General features: G+C 56.3%; 1 non-coding gene across 1 annotated transcript; it reads left to right on the forward strand.

The window, feature by feature from the left end:
- Nucleotides 1-2,321: 2,321 nt before the first annotated feature.
- On the forward strand, nt 2,322-2,511 carry LOC142766333 (U2 spliceosomal RNA). Its single transcript, XR_012884504.1, has one exon. It is a non-coding gene; the product is annotated as a U2 spliceosomal RNA (small nuclear RNA).
- The last annotated feature ends 8,003 nt before the right edge of the window (nt 2,512-10,514 follow it).

Here is a 10,514-nt window from a genome sequence, read left to right on the forward strand (position 1 = left end):
TACAAGAGAGGAGATCCCCAAGTCCCGTCCAACTGGCGGCCCATAGCCCTCGGCTGCACGTCAGCAAAGCTTTATGCCAAGTGCCTTGCAGCCCGGCTACAGGCATGGATGATCGAGCACGCCGTGCTGTCAAAGTGCCAGAAGGGTTTCCTTCCGCACGACGGCGTGTTCGAACTTAATTATATCTTGCAACGCAGGCTCGACATCGCCCGGTCGGGAGGCCCCGACCTGTGTGCGGCGCTGTTGGACTTTAACAACGCGTTTGGCTCCGTCCCGCACCAGGCCTTGCTCGACGCCCTGACCGGTGCTGGCGCCGGCCCCGTGTTTACGGAGGTGATAGGCGACCTTTACAGGGATAACAGCACCTGCATCCTGGCGGCCGAGGGAACTACAGAACCGATCCCGATCCTGGCAGGGCTGCGTCAGGGTTGCCCACTAAGTGGAATTTTATTCAACTTGGTGATTGACCCGGTCGTCCGCGCAGTGCAGGGTGGTGGCTCCGACCACAAGATCCTTGCCTACGCGGACGAAATGACTCCCCTGGCTTCGACTCCGCGCAGGTTACAACAGCGGATCGACAGGATCGAGACCCTCGCCGAATCCTTTAGCCTGTCCTTGAACCCGTCGAAGTGCGCGTCTTTCCACATGGTCGGATCGACACCTGTGGGGATGCGCCCGACGGAGTTCAGAGTCTCGGGCGTTCCCATCTCGGTGCTGCGCGACTTCGAGCCGCAGCGATACCTGGGACGACCCATCGGCTTCCTGATCCCCTCCGGCTCCGGTTCCGCCATCGAGTCCGCCATCGCCCAAGCCCGGGCGATCATGTCGTCGATGTTGGCGCCGTGGCAGCGTCTGGATGCCCTCCGGACCTTTGTCTACCCGGCGCTCAACTTTCCGATGAGGTGCGGGGTTCTTTCGACGACGGACTGGCGCCGACTGGACGATGCCATCCGGCCGCTGGTAAAGCGCACGCTCTACCTACCAACCAACGCGGCCACCAACTACATCTACGGTTCCGCCCCTGGTGGTGCCGTCGGGATCCCGGTTGCGGCGGAGCTCAGCGAACTCTGCCGCATCGACTCGGCCTACAAGCTTCTGACGTCCCCTGACGCCGAGCTGCGGCAGATGGCCTTAGACGACGCCTACGCAAACGCCACTGCCCGCCTCGGTTGGGAGGTCACCCGCTTCGAGCTGGAGGCCTACCTCGGGGGATCGCTTGGGGACGGGTTCCGGGTCCCGGCCAACCAGTTGCGGTCCGTATGGACGAATGCCCGCAAGGCGTCCCGCCACTACAACGTCGCCTGGACCCTGGATCCTGGCGGCGTTCGGCTCACCTGCGGTGACGCGACGATAACTCCGCAGCACCGGTGCCGCGTCATGCGGACGCTGCGTGAGATCCTGGCCAGAGAACGGGACCGCGCCCTGCACGACCTCCCCAACCAGGGGAAGGTGCTGGCCTGCGTTGCGGCTGATCGCGCCAGTTCCCACTTCATGCGGACGGGTGCCTTCACCACCTTCGCGGACTGGCGGTTCGTGCACAGGGCCCGCCTGAACCTGCTCCCACTCAACGGCGCTCGCATGTGGGGCGCGCCCGACAGGAACCAGCGATGCCGCGTCTGCGGGTACGTGAGGGAGACGCTGCCGCATGTAGTGTGCCACTGCATGCCCCGCAGTGCGCTCTACCGGGCCCGCCACGATGCCATCGTCAACCGCGTCCGGACCGCCGCCTCCCGCGAGTTCACGGTGGCCTTCGAAAACCAGGCTGTCGGAGATACGGGCCTGCGTCAGGATCTCGTCCTGGTGCGTGGCAAAGAGGCTATTGTCATCGACGTCACGTGCCCGTTCGAGAATACGCCGAATCCATTCGAGAACGCCCGTAACGCCAAGCTGGCTCATTACGAGCCGGTAGTGGCGTTTCTCCGTCGCCGGTACCAGCGGGTCACCGTGGACGCCGTCATCGTGGGAGCCCTCGGCGCTTGGGACTCTAGGAACGACCGTGTGCTTCGGCGCATATGTTCGCGACCCTACTTGCGCCTATTTAAGAAACTATGCGTTAGTGAAGTGATTGCCGCATCACGAGGCATTTATCACGTACACTTACGGCAGTCAAACTGAACTCTGCGTGCGCGTCCCTAGGAAAATACAAATGCATCATCATTGCATGATATGGTAGAACTCGTTCCCGACCACGTACGAACTCCCCAAATGTGTCCTTTTAAGTGGCCTGAAAACGTCGGTTGTTACACGCCATTTTCTGTTTTGGCTGTTGCGCTAACTTCAATTATGTTGCGGGGAAGAAGCCATATGTTATAGTCGGACTCATTCACTTACGGCCCCAAGAAACATTAATAAAACTTATCTGTTCTTATCAGCTTAATATCTGATACGGATCCTATTTGGATCCAAGATATTAAACTTATTTTTGCAATGCGGCGGAGTGCTTGAAGCTTGCTTCACCTCCGCCACGGGTTGGCCCGGTATTGCACTACCTCCGTGATCGGCCCACTCACCCCTGCGGGGGTCAGTTCGACAATAAATTCAATGACAGAAAGAGTGTTCGAATTTACCAAGGATATCTAGGTAAACGGCGTGGGTGCGGCGAGTGTCCGAGACGGTGGCGTCACGCCGCCCCGGCTGACGCGGTATTCGCGTGCGGGGAGTGCGCTAGCTGTGTTTACACTTACGATTGCTGTGGGAAAATAAATGTTTCTGTGGAAATTTCATAATTGGAGGCCCCCCCCTTTTTTTTGGTTATGTTCACACGTACATACTCAAGTTTTTTTATTTTTTTTAAGCATCCCTACTCATATTAATAAAACTATTGAGTAATTTATTATTACTGTTTCGGAGGAAAGCTAGAAGTGTGTATACGATGTGTATGTATGTGTGTAGAAGTGTGTATGTATGTGTCAAGCTAATTCCGCTTTTCCAATTCACCCGTTTCGGAACGAAAAATAAAACAGCCTCTAGAAATGGTTGTTGGTGTTTCTGTTTACAGTTGCAGTGACAAACGAAGGCATTTTTATTTCACATCTTCACGCGACGTCTTAACCCGAAGACGCGTGCTCTCGCCACGTCTATGCATCTACACTATTCCCCATCACAAATTAAAATCGCAAAGAACGCCACAGGACCCACCCCGCACACACCTGCTGTACGGTGGAGCGGCAAAGCCCCGATGTGCGTTTTCTATGTCCACTGACCTGGGTCCCAGCTTCTGCCAGCGGTGGCTGTAATTCGTTGCCACGCGGTCAGCTACCTCGCTGGCGCCCTCAGCCATCACCTTGATGACGATATGATGATATGTGGGGTAAGACGTCCCAAAACCACCATATGATTATGAGAGAGGCCGTAATGGAGGGCTCCGGAAATTTCGACCACCTGGGGTTCTTTAACGTGCACCCTAATCTGACCACAGGGAAATGCAGCCGCCGCGGCCGGGTTTCGATCCCACAACCTGCGGGTCAGCAGCCGAGTACCTTACAGCCACTAGACCACCACGACGGACATCGCCTTGTTGATCACACACTAAATTTCTGAACACCATCTCATACCAGCTCATCCACCGTTGGCTCTCGTTAATTACAACAAACATCCTCGCACGCTCACCTCAATGGAATTGCCAGTTGCTGGAAGTTCCAAGAAAATTGCGCACTAGACGTACGGACGCACCACGCACGTACCTGAAGCGCCGTGGAAACCAGGACACGTGAGATCACGCCCCGGGCGCGCTTTGCTGTACTTTGCTTCTGTACCAACTCATCACTCCTCACAGCTTCACTAAGCCGAGTATGTAGAAGTCGAAGAAGCAGAACAACAAACCGGCCAATCCCTCACAGTGGGTGTGAGCCACAAGTGAAGGTCAACAAAAACAAGCAACCCCAGCGAGCGCTGTGACGAAGCTATCGTAATGGGGCGAAATAATCTACGAATATGGCTGCACGTTGACGCACGGTCGCATTTGTGCAACCACCCGTCTCCCGGAGACCGTCTGTCGCGAGTCTTCTCGCACCTTACCCAGCGGAATTCGACGAAAAGCGCAGGCGAGTACTTCTCCACTGATTTCCGCGACCACTTGACGACCGCCTTCTTGCCGCCTCATGTCCGTCTGGCACGATCGACGTAGCGCCGCACCAGCGCCTCGTACACGCCACTATAGCACTCCTACCCCTCGGAATCAGCAAAACTTGGACAAGCGTTTTCGACCACGACAGGCAGAGCCTGCCGGCCCGTTGAACGCTTGAACGACATCGCAGCGGCATGTCGCACACTCACGTTCCGTCACCCTCTGCCACATGACCCTTCATTCACCGGCTTCACAACGCACGCGGTAGACGTTTCGCACGCATTCCCGGGTCTGACTTTTACGGCAGGACCTTCGTCGACCTCGGTGCGGTGTTCCGCCACGTCGGAACTTGCAAGGCATATGTTGAGCGCGCTGAAGCAGCCAAAGGCAACACCTTTTTGCCGATGATTGTGGGCGTCGTTGCAGAGGCGTTGCTTGGGCAGACAGCGTAGAAGCCATGTTGGATGGGTGACGTAGTCACATTTTGCACAGTCATTTTTTTTTCTTTTTTCCTTCCAGGCTTTGGTGCTCGAGTTGGACATGTACACTATGCATCAGTTTTTAAAACAAGTGCTGTAGCATCCCTCGCGACATGCCTGATAATGTTCGCCGGCAAGCATTTGGTGTGACGTCATGGTTACATTCCAGAGTACGCATGCAAGCAAGCACGCGTGGCTTTGACTTCTGGGAAAAAGAAGGTTTCAGTTTTAACATGTTTGTAAGCGAAACAAGAAACTTCAAGCGGACTAGGGATAAAAGCAATGCCGTGAAGCCAGCGCCGCCGCTGTCGGTGCACAATGCTGGTTGTGCATGGGTGGACGTCGGAATTGCTTTGCTACTGTTTGCCTGGCTTTTGGCCAGGACTAAGTACGAGGTGTGAAAGAATGGATTTTAATTAAGTGTTAATGAATTGCATCGCTTCTCGGCCTTTTGGCTAAGATCTAAGTGTAGTGTTGGCTTGTCCATCCTACTCCTGCTCTTTGAAGAAGCAATCGACCACCCGCCCGGTTAGTGCGGTGGCTTTCTCTGTCTCTTCTTGTGTTGTTGTTGTTGTGTGCATGCCATCTTAGCTTGTTCGAGCGACCAGCAACGACTGCCTGCGGATTCTCGGACCTTCCTGCTGACGCCTGGTCCCTGCTGCCCTGGATTTCTGGCCCTGGTCATTGGTGAGAAGCTAGTTCTTTAAAACACTTTTTTTTGCCCCTCTTTTCCGCCCCCCTTTGGGGGGGGTGGGTTCTCGTGCTCGGCGAGGCGGGCTGCTTCAACCGGCCTTGCCGGCAGCTCCCCGTCCGCAAAGCACCCTTTTCTTGCGTACTAGTTGGCTCAGCCGCTCTTGCATCACCTGCCCAAGTGATGTAAGATAGCGCAAGCCTTCCTTGCACGCATTTTTTTTTTCTTCTTCGGAGCGCGCCTCTACTCTGGACACCAGCGAGCTCCGCTGGTGATCGCGTGGAAGCGGCGTCTCCGCTCTCTCCTCTTTCTTCACTTTTTCTCTCTTTTTTTTCTCTCCTTTTTTTTCCTCTCTTCTACTTTCCGTCCACGTGGCCCTTGCTAAGGCTCCCCTCCCGCTTCCACTGTTGCCAGCTACACTAACAATGTAGTCAGGCGACTTTCTCTCTGCCCTCGCACGCTTTTTTTTCTTTTTTTTTTTGGAAGCGCCTCTGCTGACACGTGTCAGTAGAGGGTCCGCTCAACCGGTTTCTCCTGCCTTCCTCCTTTTTTTCCCTCTTCATTAGCTCTCTTTCTTCTGTCTTTTTTACTAATTCCTTCTCGTACCCTCCTCTCTGCTGAGGCAGTCAGTACTCCTTCTGCCTTCTTGGGGCAGCCAGCTGAACTCGCTATGTAGCTGGTAGCCCGCTGCTCCCACTGGTGCGCACGCCATTCCCTTTTTTTCCCTCTTCCTACCTTCTTTCTTTTCCTTTTCCTCTCTGGGCGAGCGCACCCCTCTCCTCTCTTCTCCCCCGACCAGGGGGAGGAGGTCACACACTCCTTCTTTTCTTCCCCTTTGTCTTAGGTCGTCAGCTCCACTTAAGCATGGGTTGACGATCACCCCCTCCCCCCCCTTTTTTTATTCTCCTCTCCTTCCTTCTACTTCTTATTCAAGTGTACAGTGCCGTCTTTCATTGAAGTGTTTTTTCACAAGATGCGTAAGTGTTCTCACAATGATGTACATCCTGCCGCGCTAATCCTGTTTTCTTTAGAAGTTTTCGCCCACCAGTAGGTGATGTCCGAGGAGGCAAGTCCCTCGAATACAGGGGAGACAGGGGAGACCGGGACGCCCACTGCACCGAGGCCGCGAGATGCCCAAAACCAACCCCAGCTAGGCAAGGAGGGACAGACCCTTGATATCTTCTTCCCTATCCCACACAGCTTCACCTGCCCCATAGACAAATGTGGGGTACGGTACTCCGGGATCTGCTGGACAAGCAGGCGACAAAGCTTGGTGCGGCATCTACTAGATGAGCATGAGCTCAAAGTAAAGGTGGCATACACCTGTACCCTCTGCTCCACGACCGGCCTTGGCCTGCATCCCACACTCCATTCCTGCATCTCAAGAGGTAGACACGAGCTCTCGCCCCTCGACCTCTACAGGCACAAGTGTCCAGAATGCCCTGCCACTATGACAACAAGGAAAGGGCTGGACAACCACCTGCGCAAACACAAAAAGCAGGAAGCGCAGCACAGGAACGAGCAACCAACGACTGCAAGGACTTCGAGGGCAGCACCTGCTGCAACTCCGACTGGCCGACCCCCCCGCGCTGCTGCCGGCAACCGAGCCCCACGGACAATGACCCTTCGATCGTCACAGAGCTCCAACTCAACGACTTCAACGGGACCATCGCCCAGCGAGAACAGCACGACACTGAGCGCAACACCAGACTTTCCAACACCAACAGAGCTGGCACTCACACCTTCCTCCCCCCTTCTAGGTGACTTGCAGGAAATCCCTGACGAGGTTTCGGCAACCACGGGCACCCCATCGCCCACGCCTAGCGAGGCCTCCACCGCGAGGAGCAGGTCTTCATGTGCTTCTCTGTTCTCACAGGTTGGAAACGCGTCCTCCATCACGCCGAGTCCCAGGCAACACGAGTCACCGCACAGCGACACGGACCACGACAACCCACGGCGTTCCCAGCCACCATCACCAGACCGGCCCCTTACCCCTCTCCCTCCTCTCTTAGGCAGCATAGCTGGCTCTCCAAGCCAGAGCTCCAGAGATGCGACAATTCCATCAGCAACCAGCGAGGAGGAGTCACCACCAGAAGGGTCACGGTTTTCGTCCCGTCTCCAGCAGGACCCAGACGCAGCCTGCGCTACTCAGAGGACCAGTCAACAAGGAGCACCGCAGCACAGCTTGGACACGGCACAGGGGAACCCTCAACCAAGTCCATCAGCCAGGAGTATCATCCACAGCGTCGACTCCCCCACACCTCCAACGTCATTCGAGGGACTTTCGATAGACGACGCAGGCGGCGAGTCACAGGACCCCGCCCCACAGACAGTGAACCCCGGCGAGATCACCCTCTCCGGGCCAATCGACGACACGAGCGTACTCGCAGAGCACACCCAGCGAATCCGGCAACTGCTTCGGGAGCCCGCCACTGCTGAGCGCTGGGACGACTTCCTCTCCATCCTGGAGGAGGCCGTATCGGTGGTGAGGAGGGAGGCGAAAATTCCGGACAACCCTGCCGGTGGGAAACCCCGCGTCCCGACCAACCCGAACAACGCCCAGCAGATACAGAGCCTGTATCGTCGCAACCGCCGTCGGGCTGTTCGTGTCATCGTACAGGGCGAAACAAATCTCTGCGAGATTACGCTTGACAGACTGGAGCAACACTTTGCTGAAACATGGGCGCCGAAGGAAGGGAACACCCACCTGCTCCTTAACAAGGCTCGCCCGGACGACATGACAGAGATCTGCCTCGCCTGATTCACCAGCGACGAGGTGGCGGCCCGTCTTCGCAGATGCGAAAACACGGCCCCCGGCAGTGACAGGATCACCTACCGTCATTGGAAAGAACATGATCCTGATGCTCTCTTTCTCTCTGCAGCATTCAACGTGTGCCTCCAGTTCAAGCAAGCGCCCGATGCCTGGAAGGAAACGAGGACCATCCTCATCCACAAGAAGTGTGATCCGAGTGAGGTCACGAATTGGAGACCCATTGCCCTTGGGAACACTATCTCCAAGCTGTATGCGGGTTGCCTAGCTTCCCGCATGCAGCAGTGGGTGTGTGACCATGACGTGCTCTCGAGGTGTCAAAAGGGGTTCCTGCCGCACGACGGCGTGTTTGAACACAAGTTCGTGCTGCAGGAGCGCCTGGACGCCGCGCGGGCCGGCGGTGGTGACCTTTGCGTGGCCTTTCTCGACTTCGCCAACGCATTCGGCTCAGTTCCGCACAACGCAATAATCGATTCTCTTCGTGGTGCAGGTGCAGGAGAGGACTTCTGCGCAATCATCGCAGACCTATACCGAGACAATGCCACCCGGATTGTCGCCGAAGCTGGGAGAACCGCCCCGGTCACAATCTCAGCCGGAATCAGACAGGGCTGCCCACTGAGCGGCCTGCTCTTCAACTTGGTGCTTGATCCAGTCATTCGGGCGGTCCAAGGAGGTGAGAGGCAGCACAATGTGCTGGCTTACGCCGATGATTTGACCCCCTTGGCGGACAGCCCCAAGAAACTGCAGGACCGCATCAACGTCGTGGCGGCTCTCGCGGGCCAGCTGGGACTTCGGCTGAACCCCAAGAAGTGCAGAAGCCTGCACCTCTCTGGTAGGACTCCCGTAGGCACTAGGGACACGAAATTCTTCGTCGACAGAGAAGAGATCCCTCGCAACAGTGACTACGAGAGTCAATCTTTTCTAGGACGCCCCGTCGGGTTCAGCCTTCTCCAAGACTGCTCTAAGGTCGATGAGGCGATCTCCGTCGGCCGCACCCTGCTCGAGCCCATGCTTGCCCCATGGCAGCGAATTGATGCACTAAATACTTTTGTTTTTCCAGCACTCAACTTCGCCATGCGGTGCGGACAAGTGGGCAAGGCGGAATGGGCCCGCCTAGACGACGCACTCCGGCCGCTGATAAAGAAAACTCTTTATCTTCCAGGTAACGCTGCAAACAACTACCTCTACGGCAGCGCAGCGGCCGGAGCAGCTGGAATCCCCCTCGCCGCAGACACAAGTGACGCCTGCCGCGTGGACAACGCCTTCAAGCTTCTGACCTCGGCCGATCTCGAGGTCCGGGAACTTGCCTTCGAAGCGCTAACCAAAATTGTCTCCAAGCGCATTCGCAGGCAGGCCACCAACGAGGAGCTCGCCTGCTACCTCAGCGGCGAAACGGAGGGCATTTTCCAGGCACGGCCGACACAACTGCAGTCCGTCTGGACCGAGGCTCGGAAGGCTTCCCGCAGGCTACACGTCACCTGGGAAATTTTTGAGGACGGGGGGACCAGCATCACGTGTGACGGAGAGGAAACTCTCACGTCCAAGAAACGAAGAAAAGTGGTGAGAACGCTGCGCTTCCGAATGATGCGGGCACGCGATCGCTTCCTTCAAGAAATGCCCAATCAAGGGAAGGCAATGGAATGCGTCGCCGCAGACCCGAGCAGCTCCCACTTCATGCGCTCCGGCAAGTTCACCCGCTTTTGCGACTGGCGCTTCATTCACAGGGCACGCCTGAACCTCCTACCTGTGAATGGAGCCAACCCATGGACCACCTCCGCCGACAAACGGTGCCGTGTGAGCGGTTACGCAGTGGAAACGCAGCCACACGTCCTGGGTCACTGCATGCGCCACAGCATGGCCTACACCAGTCGTCACAACAAGATTGTGGAGCGGGTGAAACAAGCCGCCAGCAAGAAGTTCACGGTCACGCATGAAAACAGAGCGGTTGGTACCACCAACCTTCGCCCCGACCTCGTTCTCGCCAGGGGGGAAGAGGCGATCATCGTGGACGTGACCTGCCCCTTTGACAACCGGCTCAAAGCACTCAAGGCAGCCCGACTGGAAAAGGAACGAAAATACGAACCAGTTCGGGACTTCTTGCTCCGCCGCTACCAGAGAGTCACGATCGAAGCAGTCGTCGTCGGCATGCTTGGCTCCTGGGACCCGGCAAATGACAGAGTTTTCAAAAAACTCTGCAGCCGGAGGTATCTCCGGTTACTTAAGAAGCTTGCAGTGAGCGAGACCATTGCAGCTTCTCGGGAAGTGTACTGCGCACACGTGGCCATAAAGTGACTGTCACTCGCTGGGCCACGTGCTGACAAAGTCACCCTCCCAAAAACATTGCGAAAATAAGAGGCGATACTACACAGCACACGCCCCTTTTACTTTTTCTCCCCTGCTATTTCCTATTTCACCTTCTCTCATTCTACACAGTTCACTATACACCTCCTTCCTCCTTTCTGGTTGAAGGAACAAAAAATGAGAACAAGTTTTTTTCTTTTCGGTCAG

Source organism: Rhipicephalus microplus, chromosome 6, assembly GCF_043290135.1.
Source record: "Rhipicephalus microplus isolate Deutch F79 chromosome 6, USDA_Rmic, whole genome shotgun sequence".
Classification (NCBI taxonomy): Eukaryota; Metazoa; Arthropoda; class Arachnida; order Ixodida; family Ixodidae; genus Rhipicephalus; species Rhipicephalus microplus.